Genomic DNA, 27,123 nt, shown 5'->3' with positions numbered 1-27,123 from the left:
ATTCGATGATATTTCCTTTTCTTCCGTTGGCCCCAAATCGCTTGAAAACTCCACTTGCAAATTCCACAAGAAGAGGGTTTCAAATCTGCTCTCTCTAAAGGAAGGTACAACTCTGTGAGTTGAACACACGCAGCCCAAAGAAGTTACTGCGAATTCTTCTGTCTAGCGTTAGATGCAGAAATCCCGTTTCCAACGAAATCCCCAAAGAGGTCCAAACACCCACTTGCAGACTTTACAAACAGAGTGTTTGCAAACTGCTCTATGAAAAGAAAGGTTAAACTCTGTGAGTGGAATGCAAACATCACGATGTGGTTGCTGAGAATGATTCTCACTAATTTTTATACAAAGATATTTGCTTTTCAACCGTTGGCCCCAAATCGCTTGAAATCTCCACTTGTAAATTCCACAAAAAGTGGTTTTCAAATCTGCTCTGTCTAAAGGAAGGTTCAACTCTGTGAGTTGAACACACGCACCCCAAAGAATTACTGAGTATTCTTCTGTCTAGCGTTATAAGCAGAAATCCCTCTTCCAACGAAATCCTCAAAGAGGTCCAAATATCCACTTGCAGACTTTACAAACAGAGTGTTTCCAAACTGCTCTATGAAAAGGAAGGTTAAACTCTGTGAGTGGAACGCCCACATCCCAAAGTGGTTGCTGAGAATGATTCTCTCTAGTTTTTATTCGATGATATTTCCTTTTCTACCGTTGGCCCCAAATCGCATGAAATCTCCACTTGCAAATTCCTCAAGAAGAGGGTTTCAAATCTGCCCTCTCTAAAGGAAGGTACAACTCTGTGAGTTGAACACACGCAGCCCAAAGAAGTTACTGAGAATTCTTCTGTCTAGAGTTATATGCAGAAATCCCGTTTCCAACGAAATCCTAAAAGATGTCCAAATATCCACTTGCAGACTTTACAAACAGTGTGCTTCCAAACTGCTCTATGAAAAGGGAGGTTGAACTCTGTGAGTGGATCGCACACATCCCGAAGTGGTTGCTGAGAATGATTCTCTCTAGTCTTTATAGTAAGATATTAGCATTTCTACCGTTGGCCCCAAAGCGCTTGAAATCTCCACTTGTAAATTCCACAAAAAGAGGGTTCAAATCTGCACTGTCTAAAGGAAAGTTCAACTCTGTGAGTTGAACACACACAGACCAAGGAAGTTAATGAGAATCCTTCTGTCTAGCGTTATATGCAGAAATCCCGTTTCCAACGAAATCCTCAAAGAGGTCCAAATATCCACTTGCAGACTTTACAAACAGAGTGTTTGCAAACTGCTCTATGAAAAGAAAGGTTAAACTCTGTGAGTGGAACGCACACATCTCAAAGTGGTTGCTGAGAATGATTCTCTCTAGTTTTTATTCAAAGATATTTCCGTTTCTACCGTTTGCCCCAAATCGCTTGAAATCTCCACTAGCAAATTCCACAAGAAGAGGGTTTCAAATCTGCTCTGTCTAAAGGAAGGTTCAACTCTGTGAGTTGAACACAGGCAGCCCAAAGAATTACTGAGAATTCTTCTCTCTAGCGTTACATGCAGAAATCCCGCTTCCAACGAAATCCTCAAAGAGGTCCAAATATCCACTTGCAGACTTTACATGCAGAGTGTTCCCAAACTGCTCTATGAAAAGAAAGGTTAAACTCCGTGAGTGGAACGCACATATCACAAAGTGGTTGCTGAGAATGATTCTCTCTATTTTTTATACAAAGATATTTCCTTTTCTACCGTTGGCCCCAAAGCGCTTGAAATCTCCACTTGTAAATTCCACAAAAAGAGGGTTCAAATCTGCACTGTCTAAAGGAATGTTCAACTCCGTGAGTTGAACACACACAGCACAAAGAAGTTACTGAGAATTCTTCTGTCTAGCGTTATATGCAGAAAACCCGCTTCCAACGAAATCCTAAAGGAGGTCCAAATATCGACTTGCAGACTTTACAAACAGAGTGTTTGCAAACTGCTCTATGAAAAGAAAGGTTAAACTCTGTGAGTGGAACGCACACATCCCAAAGTGGTTGCTGAAAATGATTCTCTCTAGTTTTTATTCGAAGATATTTCCGTTTCTACCGTTGGCCCCAAAGCGCTTGAAATCTCCACTTGTATATTCCACAAAAAGTGGGTATATTCCACAAAAAGAGGGTTTCAAATCTGCTCTGTCTAAAGGAAGGTTGAACTCTGTGATTTGAACACACACAGCCCAAACAATTACTGAGAATTCTTCTGTCTAGCATTATATGCAGAAATCCCTCTTCCAACGAAATCCTCAAAGAGGTCCAAATATCCACTTGCAGACATTACATGCACAGTGTTTGCAAACTGCTCTATGAAAAGAAAGTTTAAACTCCGTGAGTGGAACGCACATATCACAAAGTGGTTGCTGAGAATGATTCTCTCTGGTTTTTATACAAAGATATTTACTTTTCTACCGATGGCCCCAAAGCCCTTGAAATCTACACTTCTAAATTCCACAAAAAGAGAGTTCAAATCTGCACTGTCTAAAGGAAAGTTCAACTCTGTGGGTTGAACACACACAGCCCAAAGAAGTTACTGAGAATTCTTCTGTCTAGAGTTATATGCAGAAATCCCGTTTCCAACGAAATCCTCAAAGAGGTCCAAATACCCACTTGCAGACTTACAAACAGAGTGTTTGCAAACTGCTCTTTGAAGAGAAAGGTTAAACTCTGTGAGTGGAATGCACACATCACCATGTGGTTGCTGAGAATGATTCTCTCTAATTTTTATACAAACATATTTCCTTTTATACCGTTGGCCCCAAAGCCCTTGAAATCTACACTTGTAAATTCCACAAAAAGAGAGTTCAAATCTGCACTGTCTAAAGGAAAGTTCAACTCTGTGAGTTGAACACACACAGCCCAAAGAAGTTACTGAGAATTCTTCTCTCTAGTGATATATGCAGAAATCCCGTTTCCAACGAAATCCTCAAAGAGGTCCAAATATCCACTTGCAGACTTTACAAACAGGGTGTTTCCAAACTGCTCTATGAAAAGAAAGGTTAAACTCTGTGAGTGGAACGCACACATCACCAAGTGGTTGCTGAAAATGATTCTCTCTTGTTTTTATACAAAGATATTTCCTTTTCTACCGTTGGCCCCAAAGCGCTTGAAATCTCCACTTGTATATTCCACAAAAAGAGGGTTTCAAATCTGTCCTGTCTAAAGGAAGGTTCAACTCTGTGAGTTGAACACACGCAGCCCAAACAATTACTGAGAATTCTTCTGTCTAGCGTTTTATGCAGAAATCCCGCTTCCAACGAAATCCTCAAGGAGGTCCAAATATCCACGTGCAGAATTTACAAACAGAGTGTTTCAAACTGCTCTACGAAAAGAAAGGTTAAACTATGTGAGGGGAACGCACACATCCCAAAGTGGTTGCTGAGAATGATTCTCTCTAGTTTTTATTCGAAGATATTTCCTTTTCTACCATTGGCCCCAAATCGCTTGAAATCTCCCCTTGCAAATTCCTCAGAAAGAGGGTTTCAAATCTGCTCTTTCTAAAGAAAGGTTTGCAAACTGCTCTATGAAAAGAAAGGTTAAACTCTATGAGTGGAACGCACATATCACAAAGTGGTTGCTGAGAATGATTCTCTCTAGTTTCTATACAAAGATATTTCCTTTTCTACCTTTGGCCCCAAAGCGCTTGAAATCTCCACTTGTATATTCCACAAAAAGAGGGTTTCAAATCTGCTCTGTCTAAAGGAAGGTTCAACTCTGTGAGTTGAACACACGCACCCCAAAGAAGTTACTGAGAATTCTTCTATCTAGCGTTATATGCACAAATCCCGTTTCCAACGAAATCCTCAAAGAGGTCCAAATATCCACTTGCAGACTTTACAAACAGTGTGTTTCCAAACTGCTCTATGAAAAGAGAGGTTAAACTCTGTGAGTGGATCGCACACATCCCAAAGTGGTTGCTGAGAATGATTCTCTCTAGTCTTTATAGTAAGATATTACCATTTCAACCGTTGGCCCCAACGCGCTTGAAATATCCACTTGTAAATTCCACAAAAAGAGGGTTCAAATCTGCACTGTCTAAAGGAAAGTTCAACTCTGTGAGTTGAACACACACAGACCAAGGAAGTTACTGAGAATTCTTCTATCTAGCGTTATATGCAGAAATTCCGTTTCCAACGAAATCCTCAAAGAGGTAAAAATATCCACTTGCAGACTTTACAAACAGAGTGTTTGCAAACTGCTCTATGAAAAGAAAGGTTAAACTCTGTGAGTGGAACGCACACATCCCAAAGTCGTTGCTGAGAATGATTCTCTCTAGTTTTTATTCGATGATATTTCCTTTTCTACCGTTGGCCACAAATCGCTTGAAATCTCCACTTGCAAATTCCACAAGAAGAGGATTTCAAACCTGCTCTTTCTAAAGGAAGGTTCAACTCTGTGAGTTGAACACACGCAGCCCAAAGAAGTTACTGAGAATTCTTCTGTCTAGCGTTACATGCAGAAATCCCGTTTCCAACGAAATCCTCAAAGAGGTCCAAATATCCACTTGCAGACTTTACAAACAGAGTGTTTGCAAACTGCTCTATGAAAAGAAAGGTTAAACTCTGTGAGTGGAACGCACACATCACCAAGTGGTTGCTGAAAATGATTCTCTCTAGTTTTTATACAAAGATATTTCCTTTTCTACCGTTGGCCCCAAATCGCTTGAAATCTCCACTTGTATATTCCACAAAAAGAGGGTTTCAAATCTGCTCTGTCTAAAGGAAGGTTCAACTCTGCGAGTTGAACACACGCAGCCCAAAGAATTACTGAGAATTCTTCTGTCTAGCGTTTTATGCAGAAATCCCGCTTCCAACGAAATCCTCAAGGAGGTCCAAATATCCACGTGCAGACTTTACAAACAGAGTGTTTCCAAACTGCTCTACGAAAAGAAAGGTTAAACTCTGTGAGGGGAACGCACACTTCCCAAAGTGGTTGCTGAGAATGATTCTCTCTAGTTTTTATTCGAAGATATTTCCTTTTCTACCGTTGGCCCCAAATCGCTTGAAATCTCCACTTGCAAATTCTTCAAAAAGAGGGTTTCAAATCTGCTCTTTCTAAAGAAAGGTAAAACTCTGTGAGTTGAACACACGCAACCCAAAGAAGTTACTGAGAATTCTTCTATCTAGCTTTATATGCAGAAATCCCGTTTCCAACGAAATCCTCAAAGAGGTCCAAATATCCACTTGCAGACTTTAGAAACAGAGTGTTTGCAAACTGCTCTATGAAAAGAAAGGTTAAACTCTGTGAGTGGAACGCACATATCAAAATGTGGTTGCTGAGAATGATTCTCTCTAGTTTTTATACAAAGATGTTTCCTTTTCTACCGTTGGCCCCAAAGCGCTTGAAATCTCCACTTGTAAATTCCACAAAAAGAGGGTTCAAATCTGCACTGTCTAAAGGAAAGTTCAACTCTGTGAGTTGAACACACACAGACCAAGGAAGTTACTGAGAATTCTTCTGTCTACCTTTATATGCAGAAATCCCGTTTCCAACGAAATCCTCAAAGAGGTCCAAATATCCACTTGCAGACTTTACAAACAGAGTGTTTGCAAACTGCTCTATGAAAAGAAAGGTTAAACTCTGTGAGTGGAACGCACATATTACAAAGTGGTTGCTGAGAATGATTCTCTCTAGTTTTTATACAAAGATATTTCCTTTTCTACCGTTGGCCCCAAAGCACTTGAAATCTCCAATTGTATATTCCACAAAAAGAGGGTTTCAAATCTGCTCTGTCTAAAGGAAGGTTCAACTCTGTGAGTTGAACACACGCAGCCCAAAGAATTACTGAGTATTCTTCAGTCTAGCGTTATATGCAGAAATCCCTCTTCCAACGAAATCCTCAAGGAGGTCCAAATATCCACTTGCAGACTTTACAAACAGAGTGTTTCCAAACTGCTCTATGAAAAGAAAGGTTAAACTCTGTGAGTGGAACGCACACATCCCAAAGTGGTTGCTGAGAATGATTCTCTCTAGTTTTTATACAAAGATATTTCCGTTTCTACCGTTGGCCCCAAATCGCTTGAAATCTCCACTAGCAAATACTACAAGAAGAGGGTTTCAAATCTGCTTTTTCTAAAGGAAGGTACAACTCTGTGGGTTGAACACACGCAGCCCAAAGAAGTTATTGAGAATTCTTCTGTCTAGCATTATATGCAGAAATCCCGTTTCCAACGAAATCCTCAAAGAGGTCCAAATATGCACTTGCAGACATTACAAACAGAGTGTTTGCAAACTGCTCTATGAAAAGAAAGGTTAAACTCCGTGAGTGGAACGCACATATCACAAAGTGGTTGCTGAGAATGATTCTCTCTAATTTTTATACAAAGATATTTCCTTTTCTACCGTTGGCCCCAAAGCGCTTGAAATCTCCACTTGTAAATTCCACAAAAAGAGGGTTCAAATCTGCACTGTCTAAAGGAATGTTCAACTCCGTGAGTTGAACACACACAGCACAAAGAAGTTACTGAGAATTCTTCTGTCTAGCGTTATATGCAGAAATCCCGCATCCAACGAAATCCTCAAGGAGGTCCAAATATCCACTTGCAGACTTTACAAACAGAGTGTTTGCAAACTGCTCTATGAAAAGAAAGGTTAAACTCTGTGAGTGGACCGCAAACATCCCAAAGTGGTTGCTGAAAATGATTCTCTCTAGTTTTTATTCGAAGATATTTCCGTTTCTAACTTTGGCCCCAAATCGCCTGAAATCTCCACTTCCAAATTCCACAAGAAGAGGGTTTCAAATCTGCTCTGTCTAAAGGAAGGTACAACTCTCTGAGTTGAACACACGCAGCCCAAAGAAGTTACTGAGAATTCTTCTGTCTAGCGTTATATGCAGAAATCCCGTTTCCAACGAAATCCTCAAAGAGGTCCAAATATCCACTTGCAGACATGACATGCACAGTGTTTGCAAACTGCTCTATGAAAAGAAAGTTTAAACTCCGTGATTGGAACGCACATATCACAAAGTGGTTGCTGAGAATGATTCTTTCTGGTTTTTATACAAAGATATTTCCTTTTCTACCGATGGCCTCAAAGCCCTTGAAATCTACACTTGTAAATTCCACAAAAAGAGAGTTCAAATGTGCACTGTCTAAAGGAAAGTTCAACTCTGTGAGTTGAACACACACAGCCCAAAGAAGTTACTGAGAATTCTTCTGTCTAGCGTTATATGCAGAAATCCCGTTTCCAACGAAATCCTCAAAGAGGTCCAAATATCCACTTGCAGACTTTTCAAACAGAGTGTTTCCAAACTGCTCATGAAATGAAAGGTTAAACTCTGTGAGTGGAACGAACACATCCCGAAGTGGTTGCTGAAAATGATTCTGTCTAGTTTTTATTCGATGATATTTCCTTTTCTACCGTTGGCCACAAATCGCTTGAAATCTCCACTTGTAAATTCCACAAGAAGAGGGTTTCAAAACGGCTCTTTCTAAAGGAAGGTTCAACTCTGTGAGTTGAACACACGCAGCCCAAAGAAGTTACTGAGAATTCTTCTGTCTAGCGTTACATGCAGAAATCCCGTTTCCAACGATATCCTCAAAGAGGTCCAAATATCCACTTGCAGACTTTACAAACAGAGTGTTTGCAAACTGCTCTATGAAAAAAAAGGTTAAACTCTGTGAGTGGAACGCACACATCACCAAGTGGTTGCTGAAAATGATTCTCTCTAGTTTTTATACAAAGATATTTCCTTTTCTACCGTTGGCCCCAAAGCGCTTGAAATCTCCACTTGTATATTCCACAAAAAGAGGGTTTCAAATCTGCTCTGTCTAAAGGAAGGTTCAACTCTGCGAGTTGAACACACGCAGCCCAAAGAATTACTGAGAATTCTTCTGTCTAGCGTTATATGCAGAAATCCCTCTTCCAACGAAATCCTCAAGGACGTCCAAATATCCACTTGCAGACTTTACAAACAGAGTGTTTCCAATCTTCTCTATGAAAAGAAAGGTTAAACTCTGTGAGTGGAACGTACACATCACCAAGTGGTTGCTGAAAATTATTCTCTCTAGTTTTTATTCGAAGATATATCCTTTTCTACCTTTGGCCCCAAATCACTTGAAATCTCCACTTGCAAATTCCTCAAGAAGGGGGTTTCAAATCGGCTCTTTCTAAAGGAAGGTACAACTCTGTGAGTTGAACACACGCAGCCCAAAGAAGTTACTGAGAATTCTTCTGTCTAGCGTTATATGCAGAAATCCCGCTTCCAACGAAATCCTCAAAGAGGTCCAAATATCCACTTGCAGACTTTCAAACAGAGTGTTTCCAAACTGCTTTATGAAAAGAAAGAATAAACTCCGTGAGTGGAATGCACATATCACAAAGTGGTTGCTGAGAATGATTCTCTCTAGTTTTTATGCAAAGATATTTCCTTTTCTACCGTTGGACCCAAAGCGCTTGAAATCTCCACTTGTAAATTCCACAAAAAGAGGGTTCAAATCTGCACTGCCTAAAGGAAAGTTCAACTCTGTGAGTTGAACACACAAAGCCCAAAGAAGTTACTGAGAATTCTTCTGTCTACCGTTATATGCAGAAATCCCTTTTCCAACGAAATCCTCAAAGAGGTCCAAATATCCACTTGCAGACTTTACAAACAGAGTGTTTGCAAACTACTCTACGAAAACAAAGGTTAAACTCTGTGAGTGGAACGCACACATCCCAAAGTGGTTGCTGAGAATTATTCTCTCTAGTTTTTATTCGAAGATATTTCCGTTTCTACCGTTGGCCCCAAATCGCTTGAAATCTCCACTAGTAAATTCCACAAGAAGAGGGTTTCAAATCTGCTTTTTCTAAAGGAAGGTACAACTCTGTGGGTTGAACACACGCAGCCCAAAGAAGTTACTGAGAATTCTTCTGTCTAGAGTTATATGCAGAAATCCCGTTTCCAACGAAATCCTCAAAGAGGTCCAAATATCCACTTGCAGACGTTACAAACAGAGTGTTTCCAAACTGCTCTATGAAAAGAAAGGTTAAACTGTGAGTGGAACGCACCCATCACCAAGTGGTTGCTGAGAATGATTCTCTCTAGTTTTTATACAAAGATATTTCCTTTTCTACCGTTGGCCCCAAATCGCTTGAAATCTACACTTGTAAATTCCACAAAAAGAGGTTTTCAAATCTGCTCTGTCTAAAGGAAGGTTCAACTCTGTGAGTTGAACACACGCAGCCCAAGGAATTACTGAGAATTCTTCTCTCTAGCGTTATATGCAGAAATCCCGCTTCCAACGAAATCCTCAAAGAGGTCCAAATATCCACTTGCAGACTTTACATGCAGAGTGTTTCCAAACTGCTCTATGAAAAGAAAGGTTAAACTCCGTGAGTGGAACGCACATATCACAAAGTGGTTGCTGAGAATGATTCTCTCTAGTTTTTATACAAAGATATTTCCTTTTCTACCGTTGGCCCCAAAGCGCTTGAAATCTCCACTTGTAAATTCCACAAAAAGAGGGTTCAAAACTGCACTGTCTAAAGGAAAGTGCAACTCTGTGAGTTGAACACACACAGCCCAAAGAAGTTATTGAGAATTCTTCTGTGTAGCGTTATATGCAGAAATCCCTCTTCCAACGAAACCCTCAAGGAGGTCCAAATATCCACTTGCAGACTTTACAAACAGAGTGTTTCCAAACTGCTCTATGAAAAGAAAGGTTAAACTCTGTGAGTGGAACGCACACATCCCAATGTGGTTGCTGAAAATGATTCTCTCTAGTTTTTGTATGAAGATATTTCCGTTTCTACCGTTGGCCCCAAAGCGCTTGAAATCTCCACTTGCAAATTCCACAAAAAGAGGGTTTCAAATCTGCTTTTTCTAAAGGAAGGTACAACTCTGTGCGTTGAACACACGCACCCCAAAGAAGTTACTGCGAATTCTTCTGTCTAGCGTTATATGCAGAAATCCCGTTTCCAACGAAATCCTCAAAGAGGTCCAAATATCCACTTGCAGACTTTACAAACAGAGTGTTTGCAAACTGCTCTATGAAAAGAAAGGTTAAACTCTGTGAGTGGAACGGACACATCACCAAGTGGTTGCTGAAAATGATTCTCTCTAGTTTTTATACAAAGATATATCCTTTTCTACCGTTGGCCCCAAAGCGCTTGAAATCTCCACTTGTATATTCCACAAAAAGAGGGTTTCAAATCTGCTCTTTCTATAGGAAGGTACAACTCCGTGAGTTGAACACACGCAGCCCAAAGAAGTTACTGAGAATTCTTCTGTCTAGAGTTATATGCAGAAATCCCGTTTCCAACGAAATCCTAAAAGAGGTCCAAATATCCACTTGCAGACTTTACAAACAGAGTGTTTGCAAACTACTCTATGAAAAGAAAGGTTAAACTCTGTGAGTGGAACGCACACATCCCAAAGTGGTTGCTGAGAATGATTCTCTCTAGTTTTTATTCGATGATATTTCCTTTTCTACCGTTGGCCCCAAATCGCTTGAAATCTCCACTTGCAAATTCCACAAGAAGAGGGTTTCAAATCTGCTCTTTCTATAGGAAGGTACAACTCTGTGAGTTGAACACACGCACCCCAAAGAAGTTACTGAGAATTCTTCTGTCTAGCGTTATATGCAGAAATCCCGTTTCCAACGAAATCCTCAAAGAGGTCTAAATATCCACTTGCAGACTTTACAAACAGAGTGTTTGCAAACTGCTCTATGAAAAGAAAGGTTAAACTCTGTGAGTGGAACGCACACATCACCAAGTGGTAGCTGAAAATTATTCTCTCTAGTTTTTATTCGAAGATATATCCTTTTCTACCTTTGGCCCCCAATCGCTTGAAGTCTCCACTTGCAAATTCCTCAAGAAGAGGGTTTCAAATCTGCTCTTTCTAAAGGAAGGTACAACTCTGTGAGTTGAACACACGCAGCCCAAAGAAGTTACTGAGAATTCTTCTGTCTAGAGTTATATGCAGAAATCCCGTTTCCAACGAAATCCTCAAAGAGGTCCAAATATCCACTTGCAGACTTTACAAACAGAGTGTTTGCAAACTACTCTCTGAAAAGAAAGGTTAAACTCTGTGAGTGGAACGCACACATCCCAAAGTGGTTGCTGAGAATGATTCTCTCTAGTTTTTATTCGAAGATATTTCCGTTTCTACTGTTGGCCCCAAATCGCTTGAAATCTCCACTAGTAAATTCCACAAGAAGAGGGTTTCAAATCTGCTTTTTCTAAAGGAAGGTACAACTCTGTGGGTGGAACACATGCAGCCCAAAGAAGTTACTGAGAATTCTTCTGTCTAGCGTTATATGCAGAAATCCCGTTTCCAACGAAATCCTCAAAGAGGTCCAAATATCCACTTGCAGACTTTACAAACAGAGTGTTTCCAAACTGCTCTATGAAAAGAAAGGTTAAACTGTGAGTGGAACGCACCCATAACCAAGTGGTTGCTGAGAATGATTCTCTCTAGTTTTTATACAAAGATATTTCCTTTTCCACCGTTGGCCCCAAATCGCTTGAAATCTACACTTGTAAATTCCACAAAAAGAGGTTTTCAAATCCGCTCTGTCTAAAGGAAGGTTCAACTCTGTGAGTTGAACACACGCAGCCCAAAGAATTACTGAGAATTCTTCTCTCTAGCGTTATATGCAGAAATCCCGCTTCCAACGAAATCCTCAAAGAGGTCCAAATATCCACTTGCAGACTTTACATGCAGAGTGTTTCCAAACTGCTCTATGAAAAGAAAGGTTAAACTCCGTGAGTGGAACGCACATATCACAAAGTGGTTGCTGATAATGATTCTCTCTAGTTTTTATACAAAGATATTTCCTTTTCTACCGTTGGCCACAAAGCGCTTGAAATCTCCACTTGTAAATTCTACAAAAAGAGGGTTCAAATCTGCACTGTCTAAAGGAAAGTGCAACTCTGTGAGTTGAACACACACAACCCAAAGAAGTTACTGAGAATCCTTCTGTGTAGCGTTATATGCAGAAATCCCTCTTCCAACGAAACCCTCAAGGAGGTCCAAATATCCACTTGCAGACTTTACAAACAGAGTGTTTCCAAACTGCTCTATGAAAAGAAAGGTTAAACTCTGTGAGTGGAACGCACACATCCCAATGTGGTTGCTGAAAATGATTCTCTCTAGTTTTTGTATGAAGATATTTCCGTTTCTACCGTTGGCCCCAAAGCGCTTGAAATCTCCACTTGCAAATTCCAGAAAAAGAGGGTTTCAGAATCTGCTTTTTCTAAAGGAAGGTTCAACTCTGTGAGTTGAACACACGCAGCCCAAAGAATTACTGAGAATTCTTCTGTCTAGCGTTATATGCAGAAATCCCGCTTCCAACGAAAACCTCAAAGAGGTAAAAATATCCACTTGCAGACTTTACAAACAGAGTGTTTGCAAACTGCTCTATGAAAAGAAAGGTTAAACTCTGTGAGTGGAATGCACACTTCCCAAAGTGGTTGCTGAGAATGATTCTCTCTAGTTTTTATTCGATGATATTTCCTTTTCTACCGTTGGCCCCAAATCGCATGAAATCTCCACTTGCAAATTCCACAAGAAAAGGGTTTCAAATCTGCTCTTTCTATAGGAAGGTACAACTCTGTGAGTTGAACATATGCAGCCCAAAGAAGTTACTGAGAATTCTTCTGTCTAGCGTTATATGCAGAAATCCCGTTTCCAACGAAATCCTCAAAGAGGTCTAAATATCCACTTGCAGACTTTACAAACAGAGTGTTTCCAAACTGCTCTATGAAAAGAAAGGTTAAACTCCGTGAGTGGAACGCACTCATCCCAAAGTGGTTGCTGAGAATGATTCTCTCTAGTTTTTATACAAAGATATTTCCTTTTCTACCGTTGGCCCCAAAGTGCTTGAAATCTCCACTTATAAATTCCACAAAAAGAGGGTTCAAATCTGCACTGTCTAAAGGAAAGTTCAACTCTGTGAGTTGAACACACACAGACCAAGGAAGTTACTGAGAATTCTTCTGTCTAGCGTTATATGCAGAAATCCCGTTTCCAACGAACTCCTCAAAGAGGTAAAAATATCCACTTGCAGACTTTACAAACAGAGTGTTTGCAAACTGCTCTATGAAAAGAAAGGTTAAACTCTGTGAGTGGAACACACACATCCCAAAGTGGTTGCTGAGAATGATTCTCTCTAGTTTTTATTCGATGATATTTCCTTTTCTACCATTGGACCCAAAACGCTTGAAATCTCCACTTGCAAATTCCACAAGAAGAGGGTTTCAAATCTGCTCTCTCTAAAGGTAGGTACAACTCTGTGAGTTGAACACACGCAGCCCAAAGAAGTTACTGAGAATTCTTCTGTCTACCGTTATATGCAGAAATCCCTTTTCCAACGAAATCCCCAAAGAGGTCCAAATATCCACTTGCAGACTTTACAAACAGAGTGTTTGCAAACTACTCTATGGAAAGAAAGGTTAAACTCTGTGAGTGGAACGCACACATCCCAAAGTGGTTGCTGAGAATGATTCTGTCTAGTTTTTATTCCAAGATATTTCCGTTTCTACAGTTGGCCCCATATCGCTTGAAATCTCCACTTCCAAATTCCACAAGAAGAGGGTTTCAAATCTGCTTTTTCTAAAGGAAGGTACAACTCTGTGGGTTGAACACACGCAGCCCAAAGAAGTTTCTGAGAATTCTTCTGTCTAGCATTATATGCTGAAATCCCGTTTCCAACGAAATCCTCAAAGAGGTCCAAATATCCACTTGCAGACTTTACAAACAGAGTGTTTCCAAACTGCTCTATGAAAAGAAAGGTTAAACTCTGTGAGTGGAACGCACCCATCACCAAGTGGTTGCTGAGAATGATTCTCTCTAGTTATTATACAAAGATATTTCCTTTTCCACCGTTGGCCCCAAATCACTTGAAATCTACACTTGTAAATTCCACAAAAAGAGGTTTTCAAATCTGCTCTGTCTAAAGGAAGGTTCAACCCTGTGAGTTGAACACACGCAGCCCAAAGAATTACTGAGAATCCTTCTCTCTAGCGTTATATGCAGAAATCCCGCTTCCAACGAAATCCTCAAAGAGGTCCAAATATCCACTTGCAGACTTTACATGCAGAGTGTTTCCAAACTGCTCTATGAAAAGAAAGGTTAAACTCCATGAGTGGAACGCACATATCACAAAGTGGTTGCTGAGAATGATTCTCTCTAGTTTTTATACAAAGATATTTCCTTTTCTACCGTTGGCCCCAAAGCGCTTGAAATGTCCACTTGTAAATTCCACAAAAAGAGGGTTCAAATCTGCACTGTCTAAAGGAAAGTTCAAATCTGTGAGTTGAACACACACAGCCCAAAGAAGTTACTGAGAATTCTTCTGTCTAGCGTTATATGCAGAAATCCCTCTTCCAACGAAACCCTCAAGGAGGTCCAAATATCCACTTGCAGACTTTACAAACAGAGTGTTTCCAAACTGCTCTACGAAAAGAAAGGTTAAACTCTGTGAGTGGCACGCACACATCACAAAGTGTTTGCTGAAAATGATTCTCTCTTGTTTTTGTACGAAGATATTTCCGTTTCTACCGTTGGCCCCAAAGCGATTGAAATCTCCACTTGTATATTCCACAAAAAGAGGGTTTCAAATCTGCTCTGTCCAAAGTAAGGTACAACTCTGTGCGTTGAACACACGCAGCCCAAAGAAGTTACTGACAATTCTTCTGTCTAGCGTTATTTGCAGAAATCCCGTTTCCAACGAAATCCTCAAAGAGGTCCAAATATCCACATGCAGACTTTACAAACAGAGTGTTTCCAAACTGCTCTACGAAAAGAGAGGTTAAACTCTGTGAGTGGATCGCCCACATCCCAAAGTGGTAGCTGAGAATGATTCTCTCTAGTGTTTATAGTAAGATATTTCCATTTCTACTGTTGGCCCCAAAGCGCTTGAAATCTCCACTTGTAAATTCCACAAAAAGAGGGTTCAAATCTGCACTGTCTAAAGGAAAGTTCAACTCTGTGAGTTGAACACACACAGACCAAGGAAGTTACTGAGAATTCTTCTGTCTAGCATTATATGCAGAAATCCCTCTTCCTACGAAATCCTGAAGGAGGTCCAAATATCCACTTGCAGACTTTACAAACAGAGTGTTTCCAAACTGCTCTACGAAAAGAAAGGTAAAACTCTGTGAGTGGAACGCACACATCCCATAGTGGTTGCTGAGAATGATTCTCTCTAGTTTTTATTCGAAGATATACCCTTTTCTAACTTTGGCCCCAAATCGCTTGCAATCTCCACTTGCAAATTCCTCAAGAAGAGGGTTTCAAATCTGCTCTTTCTAAAGGAAGGTACAACTATGTGAGTTGAACACACGCACCCCAAAGAAGTTACTGAGAATTCTTCTATCTAGTGCTATATGCAGAAATCCCGTTTCCAACGAAATCCTCAAAGAGGTCCAAATATCCACTTGCAGACTTTACAAACAGAGTGTTTCCAAACTGCTCTATGAAAAGAAAGGTTAAACTCTGTGAGTGGAACGCACACATCCCAAAGTGGTTGCTGAGAATGATTCTCTCTAGTTTTTATACAAAGATATTTCCTTTTCTACCGTTGGCCCCAAAGCGCTTGAAATCTCCACTTGTAAATTCCACAAAAAGAGGGTTCAAATCTGCACTGTCTAAAGGAAAGTTCAACTCTGTGAGTTGAACACACGCAGACCAAGGAAGTTACTGAGAATTCTCCTCTCTAGCGTTATATGCAGAAATCCCGTTTCCAATGAAATCCTCAAAGAGGAAAATATATCCAGTTGCAGACTTTACAAACAGAGTGTTTGCAAACTGCTCTATGAAAAGAAAGGTTAAACTCTGTGAGTGGAACGCAGACATCCCAAAGTGGTTGCTGAGAATGATTCTCTCTAGTTTTTATTCGATGATATTTCCTTTTCTACCGTTGGCCCCAAATAGCTAGAAATTTCCACTTGCAAATTCCACAAGATGAGGGTTTCAAATCTGCTCTCTCTAAAGGAAGGTACAACTCTGTGAGTTGAACACACGCAGCCCAAAGAAGTTACTGAGAATTCTTCTGTCTAGAGTTATATGCAGAAATCCCGTTTCCAACGAAATCCACAAAGATGTCCAAATATCCACTTGCAGACTTTCAAACAGAGTGTTTCCAAACTGCTCTATGAAAAGAAAGGTTAAACTCTGTGAGTAGAACGCACACATCCCAAAGTGGTTGCTGAGAATGATTCTCTCTAGTTTTTTTTCGATGATATTTCCTTTTCTACCGTTGGCCCCATATCGCTTGAAATCTCCACTTCCAAATTCCACAAGAAGAGGGTTTCAAATCTGCTTTTTCTAAAGGAAGGTACTACTCTTTGGGTTGAACACACGCAGCCCAAGGAAGTTACTGAGAATTCTTCTGTCTAGCGTTATATGCAGAAATCCCGTTTCCAACGAAACCCTCAAAGAGGTCCAAATATCCACTTGCAGACTTTACAAACAGAGTGTTTCCAAACTGCTCTATGAAAAGAAAGGTTAAACTCCGTGAGTGGAACGCACCCATCACCAAGTGGTTGCTGAGAATGATTCTTTCTAGTATTTATACAAAGATATTTCCTTTTCTACCGTTGGCCCCAAATCGCTTGAAATGTACACTTGTAAATTCCACAAAAAGAGGTTTTCAAATCTCCTCTGTCTAAAGGAAGTTTCAACTCTGTGAGTTGAACACACGCAGCCCAAAGAATTACTGAGAATTCTTCTCTCTAGCGTTATATGCAGAAATCCCGCTTCCAACGAAATCCTCAAAGAGGTCCAAATATCCACTTGCAGACTTTACATGCAGAGTGTTTCCAAACTGCTCTATGAAAAGAAAGGTTAAACTCCGTGAGTGGAACGCACATATCACAAAGTGGTTGCTGAGAATGAATCTCTCTAGTTTTAATACAAAGATATTTCCTTTTCTACCGTTGGCCCCAAAGCGCTTGAAATCTCCACTTGTAAATTCCACAAAAAGAGGGTTCAAATCTGCAATGTCTAAAGGAAAGTTCAACTCTGTGAGTTGAACACACACAGCCCAAAGAAGTTACTGAGAATTCTTCTGTCTAGCGTTAGATGCAGAAATCCCTCTTCCAACGAAACCCTCAAGGAGGTCCAAATATCCACTTGCAGACTTTACAAACAGAGTGTTTCCAAACTGCTCTACGAAAAGAAAGGTTAAACTCTGTGAGTGGAATGCACACATCCCAAAGTGGTTGAAGAAAATGATTCTCTCTAGTTTTTATACAAAGATATTTCCGTTTCTACCGTTGGCCCCAAAGCGCTTGAAATCTCCACTTGTATATTCCACAAAAAAGGGTTTCAAATCTGCTTTTTCTAAAGGAAGGTACAACTCTGTGCGTTGAACACACGCAGCCCAAAGAAGTTACTGCGAATTCTTCTGTCTAGCGTTAGATGCAGAAATCCCGTTTCCAGCGAAATCCCCAAAGAGGTCCAAATACCCACTTGCAGACTTTACAAACAGAGTGTTTGCAAACTGCTCTATGAAAAGAAAGGTTAAACTCTGTGAGTGGAATGCACACATCACCAAGTGGTTGCTGAGAATGATTCTCTCTAATTTTTATACAAAGATATTTCCTTTTCTACCGTTGGCCCCAAATCGCTTGAAATCTCCACTTGTAAATTCCACAAAAAGAGGTTTCCAAATCTGCTCTGTCTATAGGAAGGTTCAACTCTGTGAGTTGAACACACGCAGCCCTAAGAATTACTGAGAATTCTTCTGTCTAGCATTATATGCAGAAATCCCATTTCCAACGAAATCCTCAAGGAGGTCCAAATATCCACTTGCAGACTTTACAAACAGAGTGTTTCCAAACTGCTCTACAAAAAGAAAGGTTAAACTCTGTGAGTGGAACGCACACATCCCATAGTGGTTGCTGAGAATGATTCTCTCTAGTTTTTATTCGAAGATATATCCTTTTCTACCTTTGGCCCCAAATCTCTTGAAATCTCCACTTGCAAATTCCTCAAGAAGAGGGTTTCAAATCTGCTCTTTCTAAAGGAAGGTACAACTCTGTGAGTTGAACACACGCACCCCAAAGAAGTTACTGAGAATTCTTCTATCTAGCGTTATACGCAGAAATCCCGTTTCCAACGAAATCCTCAAAGAGGTCCAAATATCCACTTGCAGACTTTACAAACAGAGTGTTTCCAAACTGCTCTATGAAAAGAAAGGTTAAACTCTGAGAGTGGAACGCACACATCCCAAAGTGCTTGCTGAGAATGATTCTCTCTAGTTTTTATACAAAGATATTTCCTTTTCTACCGTTGGCCCCGAATCGCTTGAAATGTCCACTTGTAAATTCCACAAAAAGAGGGTTCAAATCTGCACTGTCTAAAGGAAAGTTCAACTCTGTGAGTTGAACACACACAGCCCAAAGAAGTTACTGAGAATTCTTCTGTCTAGCGTTATATGCTGAAATCCCTCTTCCAACGAAACACTCAAGGAGGTCCAAATATCCACTTGCAGACTTTTCAAACAGAGTGTTTCCAAACTGCTCTACAAAAAGAAAGGTTAAACTCTGTGAGTGGAACGCACACATCACCAAGTGGTTGCTGAAAATGATTCTCTCTAGTTTTTATACAAAGATATATCCTTTTCTACGGTTGGCCCCAAAGCGCTTGAAATCTCCGCTTGTATATTCCACAAAAAGAGGGTTTCAAATCTGCTCTGTCTAAAGGAAGGTTCAACTCTGTGAGTTGAACACACGCAGCCCAAAGAATTACTGAGAATTCTTCTGTCTAGCGTTTTATGCAGAAATCCCGCTTCCAATGAAATCCTCAAGGAGGTCCAAATATCCACGTGCAGACTTTACAAACAGAGTGTTTCCAAACTGCTCTACGAAAAGAAAGGTTAAACTCTGTGAGGGGAACGCACACATCCCAAAGTGGTTGCTGAGAATGATTCTCTCTAGTTTTATTCGAAGATATTTCCTTTTCTACCGTTGGCCAAAAATCAATTGAAATCTCCACTTGCAAATTCCTCAAAAAGAGGGTTTCATATCTGCTCTTTCTAAAGAAAGGTACAACTCTGTGAGTTGAACACACGCACCGCAAAGAAGTTTCTGAGAATTCTTCTATCTAGCTTTTTATGCAGAAATCCCGTTTCCAACGAAATCCTCAAAGAGGTCCAAATATCCACTTGCAGATTTTACAAACAGAGTGTTTGCAAACTGCTCTTTGAAAAGAAAGGTTAAACTCTGTGAGTGGAACGCACATATTACAAAGTGGTTGCTGAGAATGATTCTCTCTAGTTTTTATACAAAGATATTTCCTTTTCTACCATTGGCCCCAAAGCGCTTGAAATCTCCACTTGTATATTCCACAGAAAGAGGGTTTCAAATCTGCAGTGCCTAAAGGAAAGTTCAACTCTGTGAGTTGAACACCCACAGCCCAAAGAAGTTACTGAGAATTCTTCTGTCTACCGTTATATGCAGAAATCCCTTTTCCAACGAAATCCTCAAAGAGGTCCAAATATCCACTTGCAGACTTTACAAACAGAGTGTTTGCAAACTACTCTATGAAAAGAAAGGTTAAACTCTGTGAGTGGAACGCACACATCCCAAAGTGGTTGCTGAGAATGATTCTCTCTAGTTTTTATTCGAAGATATTTCAGTTTCTACCTTTGGCCCCATATCGCTTGAAATCTCCACTTCCAAATTCCACAAGGAGAGGGATTCAAATCTGCTTTTTCTAAAGGAAGGTACAACTCTGTGGGTTGAACACACGCAGCCCAAAGAACTTACTGAGAATTCTTCTGTCTACCGTTATATGCAGAAATACCGCTTCCAACGAAATCCTCAAAGAGGTCCAAATATCCACTTGCAGACTTTACAAACTGAGTGTTTCCAAACTGCTCTATGAAAAGAAAGGTTAAACACTGTGAGTGGAACGCACCCATCACCAAGTGGTTGCTGAGAATGATTCTATCTAGTTTTTATACAAAGATATTTCCTTTTCTACCGTTGGCCCCAAATCGCTTGAAATCTCCACTAGCAAATTCCATAAGAAGAGGGTTTCAAATCTGCTTTTTCTAAAGGAAGGTACAATTCTGTGGGTTGAACACACGCAGCCCAAAGAAGTTACTGAGAATTCTTCTCTCTAGCGTTATATGCAGAAATCCCGCTTCCAACGAAATCCTCAAAGAGATCCAAATATCCACTTGCAGACTTTACATGCAGAGTGTTTCCAACCTGCTCTATGAAAAGAAAGGTTAAACTCCGTGAGTGGAACGCACGTATCACAAAGTGGTTGCTGAGAATGATTCTCTCTAGTTTTTATACAAAGATATTTCCTTTTCTACCATTGGACCCAAAGCGCTTGAAATCTCCACTTGTAAATTCCACAAAAAGAGGGTTCAAATCTGCACTGTCTAAAGGAAAGTTCAACTCTGTGAGTTGAACACACACAGCCCAAAGAAGTTACTGAGAATTCTTCTCTCTAGCGTTATATGCAGAAATCCCGCTTCCAACGAAACCCTCAAGGAGGTCCAAATATCCACTTGCAGAGTTTACAAACAGAGTGTTTCCAAACTGCTCTATGAAAAGAAAGGTTAAACTCTGTGAGTGGAACGCACACATCCCAAAGTGGTGGCTGAAAATGATTCTCTCTAGTTTTTGTACGAAGATATTTCCGTTTCTACCGTTGGCCCCAAAGCGCTTGAAATCTCCACTTGCAAATTCCACAAAAAGAGGGTTTCAAATCCGCTTTTTCTAAAGGAAGGTACAACTCTGTGCGTTGAACACACGCAGCCCAAAGAAGTTACTGCGAATTCTTCTGTCTAGCGTTAGATGCAGAAATCCCGTTTCCAGCGAAATCCCCAAAGAGGTCCAAATACCCACTTGCAGACTTTACAAACAGAGTGTTTGCAAACTGCTCTATGAAAAGAAAGGTTAAACTCTGTGAGTGGAATGCACACATCACCATGTGGTTGCTGAGAATGATTCTCTCTAATTTTTATACAAAGATATTTCCTTTTCTACCGTTGGCCCCAAATCGCTTGAAATCTCCACTTGTAAATTCCACAAAAAGAGGTTTCCAAATCTGCTCTGTCTAAAGGAAGGTTCAACTCTGTGAGTTGAACACACGCAGCCCAAAGAATTACTGAGAATTCTTCTGTCTAGCGTTATAAGCAGAAATCCCTCTTCCAACGAAATCCTCAAAGAGGTCCAAATATCCACTTGCAGACTTTACAAACAGAGTGTTTCCAAACTGCTCTATGAAAAGAAAGGTTAAACTCTGTGAGTGGAACGCACACATCACCAAGTGGTTGATGAAAATGATTCTCTCTAGTTTTTATACAAAGATATTTCCTTTTCTTCCATTGGCCCCAAAGCGCTTGAAATCTCCACTTGTATATTCCACAAAAAGAGGGTTTCAATTCTGCTCTGTCTAAAGGAAGGTTCAACTCTGTGAGTTGAACACACGCAGCCCAAAGAATTACTGAGAATTCTTCTGTCTAGCGTTATATGCAGAAATCCCACTTCCAACGAAATCCTCAAGGAGGTCCAAATATCCACTTGCAGACTTTACAAACAGAGTGTTTCCAAACTGCTCTACGAGAAGAAAGGTTAAACTCTGTGAGTGGAACCCACACATCCCATAGTGGTTGCTGAGAATGATTCTCTCTAGTTTTTATTCGAAGATATATCCTTTTCTACCTTTGGCCCCAAATCGCTTGAAATCTCCACTTGCAAATTCCTCAAGAAGAGGGTTTCAATTCTGGTCTTTCTAAAGGAAGGTACAACTCTGTGAGTTGAACACACGCACCCTAAAGAAGTTACTGAGAATTCTTCTGTCTAGAGTTATATGCAGAAATCCCGTTTCCAACGAAATCCTCAAAGATGTCCAAATATCCACTTGCAGACTTTCAAACAGAGTGTTTCCAAACTGCTCTATGAAAAGAAAGGACAAACTCCGTGAGTGGAACGCACATATCACAAAGTGGTTGCTGAGAATGATTCTCTCTAGTTTTTATACAAAGACATTTCCTTTTCTACCGTTGGACCCAAAGCGCTTGAAATGTCCAATTGTAAATTCCACAAAAAGAGGGTTCAAATCTGCACTGCCTAAAGGAAAGTTCAACTCTGTGAGTTGAACACACACAGCCCAAAGAAGTTACTGAGAATTCTTCTGTCTACCGTTATATGCAGAAATCCCTTTTCCAACGAAATCCTCAAAGAGGTCCAAATATCCACTTGCAGACTTTACAAACAGAGTGTTTGCAAACTACTCTATGAAAAGAAAGGTTAAACTCTGTGAGTGGAACGCACACCTCCCAAAGTGGTTGCTGAGAATGATTCTCTCTAGTTTTTATTCGAAGATATTTCCGTTTGGACCTTTGGCCCCAAATCGCTTGAAATCTCCCCTAGCAAATTCCACAAGAAGAGGGTTTCAAATCTGCTTTTTCTAAAGGAAGGTACAACTCTGTGGGTTGAACACACGCAGCCCAAAGAAGTTACTGAGAATTCTTCTGTCTAGCGTTACATGCAGAAATCCCATTTCCAACGAAATCCTAAGAGAGGTCCAAATATCCACTTGCAGACTTTACAAACAGAGTGTTTCCAAACTGCTCTATGAAAAGAAACGTTAAACTCTGTGAGTGGAACGCACCCATCACCAAGTGGTTGCTGAGAATGATTCTCTCTAGTTTTTATACAAAGATATTTCCGTTACTACCGTTGACCCCAAATCGCTTGAAATCTACACTTGTAAATTCCACAAAAAGAGGTTTTCAAATCTGCTCTGTCTAAAGGAAGGTTCAACTCTGTGAGTTGAACACACGCAGCCCAAAGAATTACTGAGAATTCTTCTCTCTAGCGTTATATGCAGAAAAACCACTTCCAACGAAATCATCAAAGAGATCCAAATATCCACTTGCAGACTTTACATGCAGACTGTTTCCAAACTGCTCTATGAAAAGAAAGGTTAAACTCCGTGAGTGGAACGCACATATCACAAAGTGGTTGCTGAGAATGATTCTCTCTAGCTTTTATACAAAGATATTTCCTTTTCTACCGTTGGCCCCAAAGCGCTTGAAATCTCCACTTGTAAATTCCACAAAAAGTGGGTTCAAATCTGCACTGTGTAAAGGAAAGTTCAACTCTGTGAGTTGAACACACACAGCCCAAAGAAGTTACTGAGAATTCTTCTGTCTAGCGTTATATGCAGAAATCCCGCTTCCAACGAAATCCTCTAAGAGGTCCAAATAACCACTTGCAGACATTACAAACAGAGTGTTTCCAAACTGCTCTATATAAAGAAAGGTTAAACTCTGTGAGTGGAACGCACACATCCCAAAGTGGTTGCTCAGAATGATTCTATCTAGTTTTTATTCGATGATATTTCCTTTTCTACCGTTGGACCCAAATCGCTTGAAATCTCCACTTGCAAATTCCACAAGAAGAGGGTTTCAAATCTTCTCTTTTTAAAGGAAGGTACAACTCTGTGAGTTGAACACACGCAGCCCAAAGAAGTTACTGAGAATTCGTCTGTCTAGAGTTATATGCAGAAATCCCGTTTCCAACGAAATCCTCAAAGAGGTCCAAATATCCACTTGCAGACTTTACATGCAGAGTGTTTCCAAACTACTCTATGAAAAGAAAGGTTAAGCTCCGTGAGTGGAACGCACATCTCACAAAATGGTTGCTGAGAATGATTCTCTCTAGTTTTTATACAAAGATATTTCCTTTTCTACCGTTAGCCCCAAAGCGCCTGAAAAGTCCACTTGTAAATTCCACAAAAAGAGGGTTCAAATCTGCACTGTCTAAAGGAAAGTTCAACTCTGTGAGTTGAACACACACAGCCCAAAGAAGTTACTGAGAATTCTTCTGTCTAGCGTTATATGCGGAAATCCCTTTTCCAACGAAATCCTCAAAGAGGTCCAAATATCCACTTGCAGACTTTTCAAACAGAGTGTTTGCAAACTACTCTATGAAAAGAAAGGTTAAACTCTGTGAATGGAACGCACACATCCGAAAGTGGTTGCTGAGAATGATTCTCTCTAGTTTTTATTCGAAGATATTTCCTTTTCTACCGTTGGACCCAAATCGCTTGAAATCTCCAGTAGCAACTTAGACAAAAAGAGGGTTTCAAATCTGCACTGTCTAAAGGAGGGTACAACTCTGCGGGTTGAACACACGCAGCCCAAAGAAGTTACTGAGAATTCTTCTGTCTAGCGTTATATGCAGAAATCCCGTTTAAAATGAAATCCTCAAGGAGGTCCAAATATACACTCGCAGACTTTACAAACAGAGTGTTTCCAAACTGCTCTTTGAAAAGAAAGGTTAAAGTCTGTGAGTGGAACGCACACATCCCAAAGTGGTTGCTGAGAATGGTTCTCTGTAGTTTTTATTCGAAGATATTTCCTTTTCTACCGTTCGCCACAAATGGCATGAAATCTTCACTTGCAAATTCCTCAAAAAGAGGGTTTCAAATCTGCTCTTTCTAAAGGAAGGTACAACTCTGTGAGTTGAACACACGCACCCCAAAGAAGTTACTGAGAATTCTTCTATCTAGCGTTATATGCAGAAATCCCGTTTCCAACGAAATCCTCAAAGAGGTCCAAATATCCACTTGCAGACTTTACATGCAGAGTGTTTCCAAACTGCTCTATGAAAAGAAAGGTTAAACTCTGTGAGTGGAACGCACACATCCTAAAGTGGTTGCTGAGAATGATTCTCTCTAGTCTTTATAGTAAGATTTTACCATTTCTACCGTTGGCCCCAAAGCGCTTGAAATCTCCACTTGCAAATTCCACAAAAAGAGTGTTTCAAATCTGCTCTGTCTAAAGGAAGGTTCAACTCTGTGAGTTGAACACACGCAGCACTAAGAAGTTACTGAGAATTCTTCTGTCTAGCGTTATATGCAGAAATCCCTTTTCCAACGAAATCCTCACAGAGGTCCAAATATCCACTTGCAGACTTTACAAACAGAGTGTTTGCAAACTACTCTATGAAAAGAAAGGTTAAACTCTGTGAGTGGAACGCACACATCACAAAGTGGTTGCTGAGAATGATCCTCTCCAGTTTTTATTCGAAGATATTTCCTTTTCTACCGTTGGCCCAAAATCGCTTGAAATCTCCACTTGCAAATTCCTCAAAAAGAGGGTTTCAAATCTGCTCTTTCTAAAGGAAGGTACAACTCTGTGAGTTGAACACACGCACCCCAAAGAAGTTACTGAGAATTCTTCTATCTAGCGATTTATGCAGAAATCCCGTTTCCAACGAAATCCTCAAAGAGGTCCAAACTTCCAGTTGCAGACTTTACAAGCATAGTGTTTCCAAACTGCTCTATGAAAAGAAAGGTTAAAGTCTGTGAGTGGAACGCACACATCCAAAACAGGTTGCTGAGAATGATTCTCTCTAGTCTTTATAGTAAGATATTACCATTTCTACCGTTGGCCACAAAGCGCTTCAAATCTCCACTTGCAAATTCCACAAAAAGAGTGTTTCAAAACAGCTGTGTCTAAAGGAAGGTTCAACTCTGTGAGTTGAACACACGCAGCACAAAGAAGTTACTGAGAATTCTTCTGTCTAGTGTTATATGCAGAAATCCCTTTTCCAACGAAATCCTCAAAGAGGTCCAAATATCCACTTGCAGACTTTACAAACAGATTGCTTGCAAACTACTCTATGAAAAGAAAAGTTAAACTCTGTGAGTGGAATGCACTCATCCCAAAGGGGTTGCTGAGAGTGATTCTCTCTAGTTTTTATTCGCAGATATTTCCGTTTCTACCATTGGCCCCAAATCGCTTGAAATCTCCACAAGAAAATTTCACCAAAAGAGGGTTTCAAATCTGCTCTTCCTAAAGGAAGTTACAGCTCTGTGAGTTGAACACACGCAGCCCAAAGAATTACTGAGAATTCTTCTGTCTAGCGTTATATGCAGAAATCCCGCTTCCAACGAAATCCTCAAGGAGGTCCAAATATCCACTTGCAGACTTTACAAACAGAGTGTTTCCAAACTGCTCTACGAAAAGAAAGGTTAAACTCTGTGAGTGGAACGCACACATCCCAAAGTGGTTGCTGAGAATGATTCTCTCTAGGTTTCATTCGAAGATATTTCCTTTTCTACCGTTGGCCCCTAATCGCTTGAATCTCCACTTGCAAATTCCTCAAAAAGAGGGTTTCAAATCTGCTCTTTCTAAAGGAAGGTAAAACTCTGTGAGTTGAACACACGCACCCCAAAGAAGTTACTGAGAATTCTTCTATCAAGCGTTATATGCAGAAATTCCGTTTCCAACGAAATCCTCAAAGAGGTCCAAATATCCAATTGCAGATTTTACAAACAGAATGTTTGCAAACTGCACTATGAAAAGGAAGGTTAAACTCTGTGAGTGGAACGCACACATCACCAAGTGGTTGCTGAAAATGATTCTCTCTAGTTTTTATACAAAGATATTTCCTTTTCTACCGTTGGCCCCAAAGCGTTTGAAATATCCACTTGTATTTTCCACAAAAAGAGGGTTTCAAATCTGCTCTGTCTAAAGTAAGGATCAACTCTGTGAGTTGAACACACGCAGCCCAAAGGATTACTGAGAATTCTTTTGTCTAGCGTTATATGCAGAAATCCCTCTTCCAACGAAATCCTCAAGGAGGTCCAAATATCCACTTGCAGACTTTACAAACAGAGTGTTTGCAAACTGCTCTATGAAAAGAAACTTTCAACTCTGTGAGTGGAACGCTCACATCCCAAAGTGGTTGCTGAGAATGATTCTCTCTAGTCTTTATAGTAAGATATTACCATTTCTACCGTTGGACCCAAAGCGCTTCAATCTTCACTTGCAAATTCCACAAAAACAGTGTTTCAAATCTGCTCTGTCTAAAGGAAGGTTCAACTCTGTGAGTTGAACACACGCAGCACAAAGAAGTTACTGAGAATTCTTCTGTCTAGCGTTATATGCAGAAATCCCGTTTCCAACGAAATCCTCAAAGAGGTACAAATATCCACTTGCAGACTTTACAAACAGAGTGTTTCCAAACTGCTCTATGAAAAGAAAGCTTAAACTCTGTGAGTGGAACGCACCCATCACCAAGTGGTTGCTGAGAATGATTCTCTCTAGTTTTTACACAAAGATATTTCCTTTTCTACCGTTGGCCCCAAAGCGCTTCAAATCTCCACTTGCAAATTCCACAAAAATAGTGTTTCAAATCTGCTCTGTCTA

This window comes from Gorilla gorilla, chromosome 4 (assembly GCF_029281585.2).
Source record: "Gorilla gorilla gorilla isolate KB3781 chromosome 4, NHGRI_mGorGor1-v2.1_pri, whole genome shotgun sequence".
Taxonomy (NCBI): Eukaryota; Metazoa; Chordata; class Mammalia; order Primates; family Hominidae; genus Gorilla; species Gorilla gorilla.
This window is presented reverse-complemented; position numbering follows the sequence as displayed.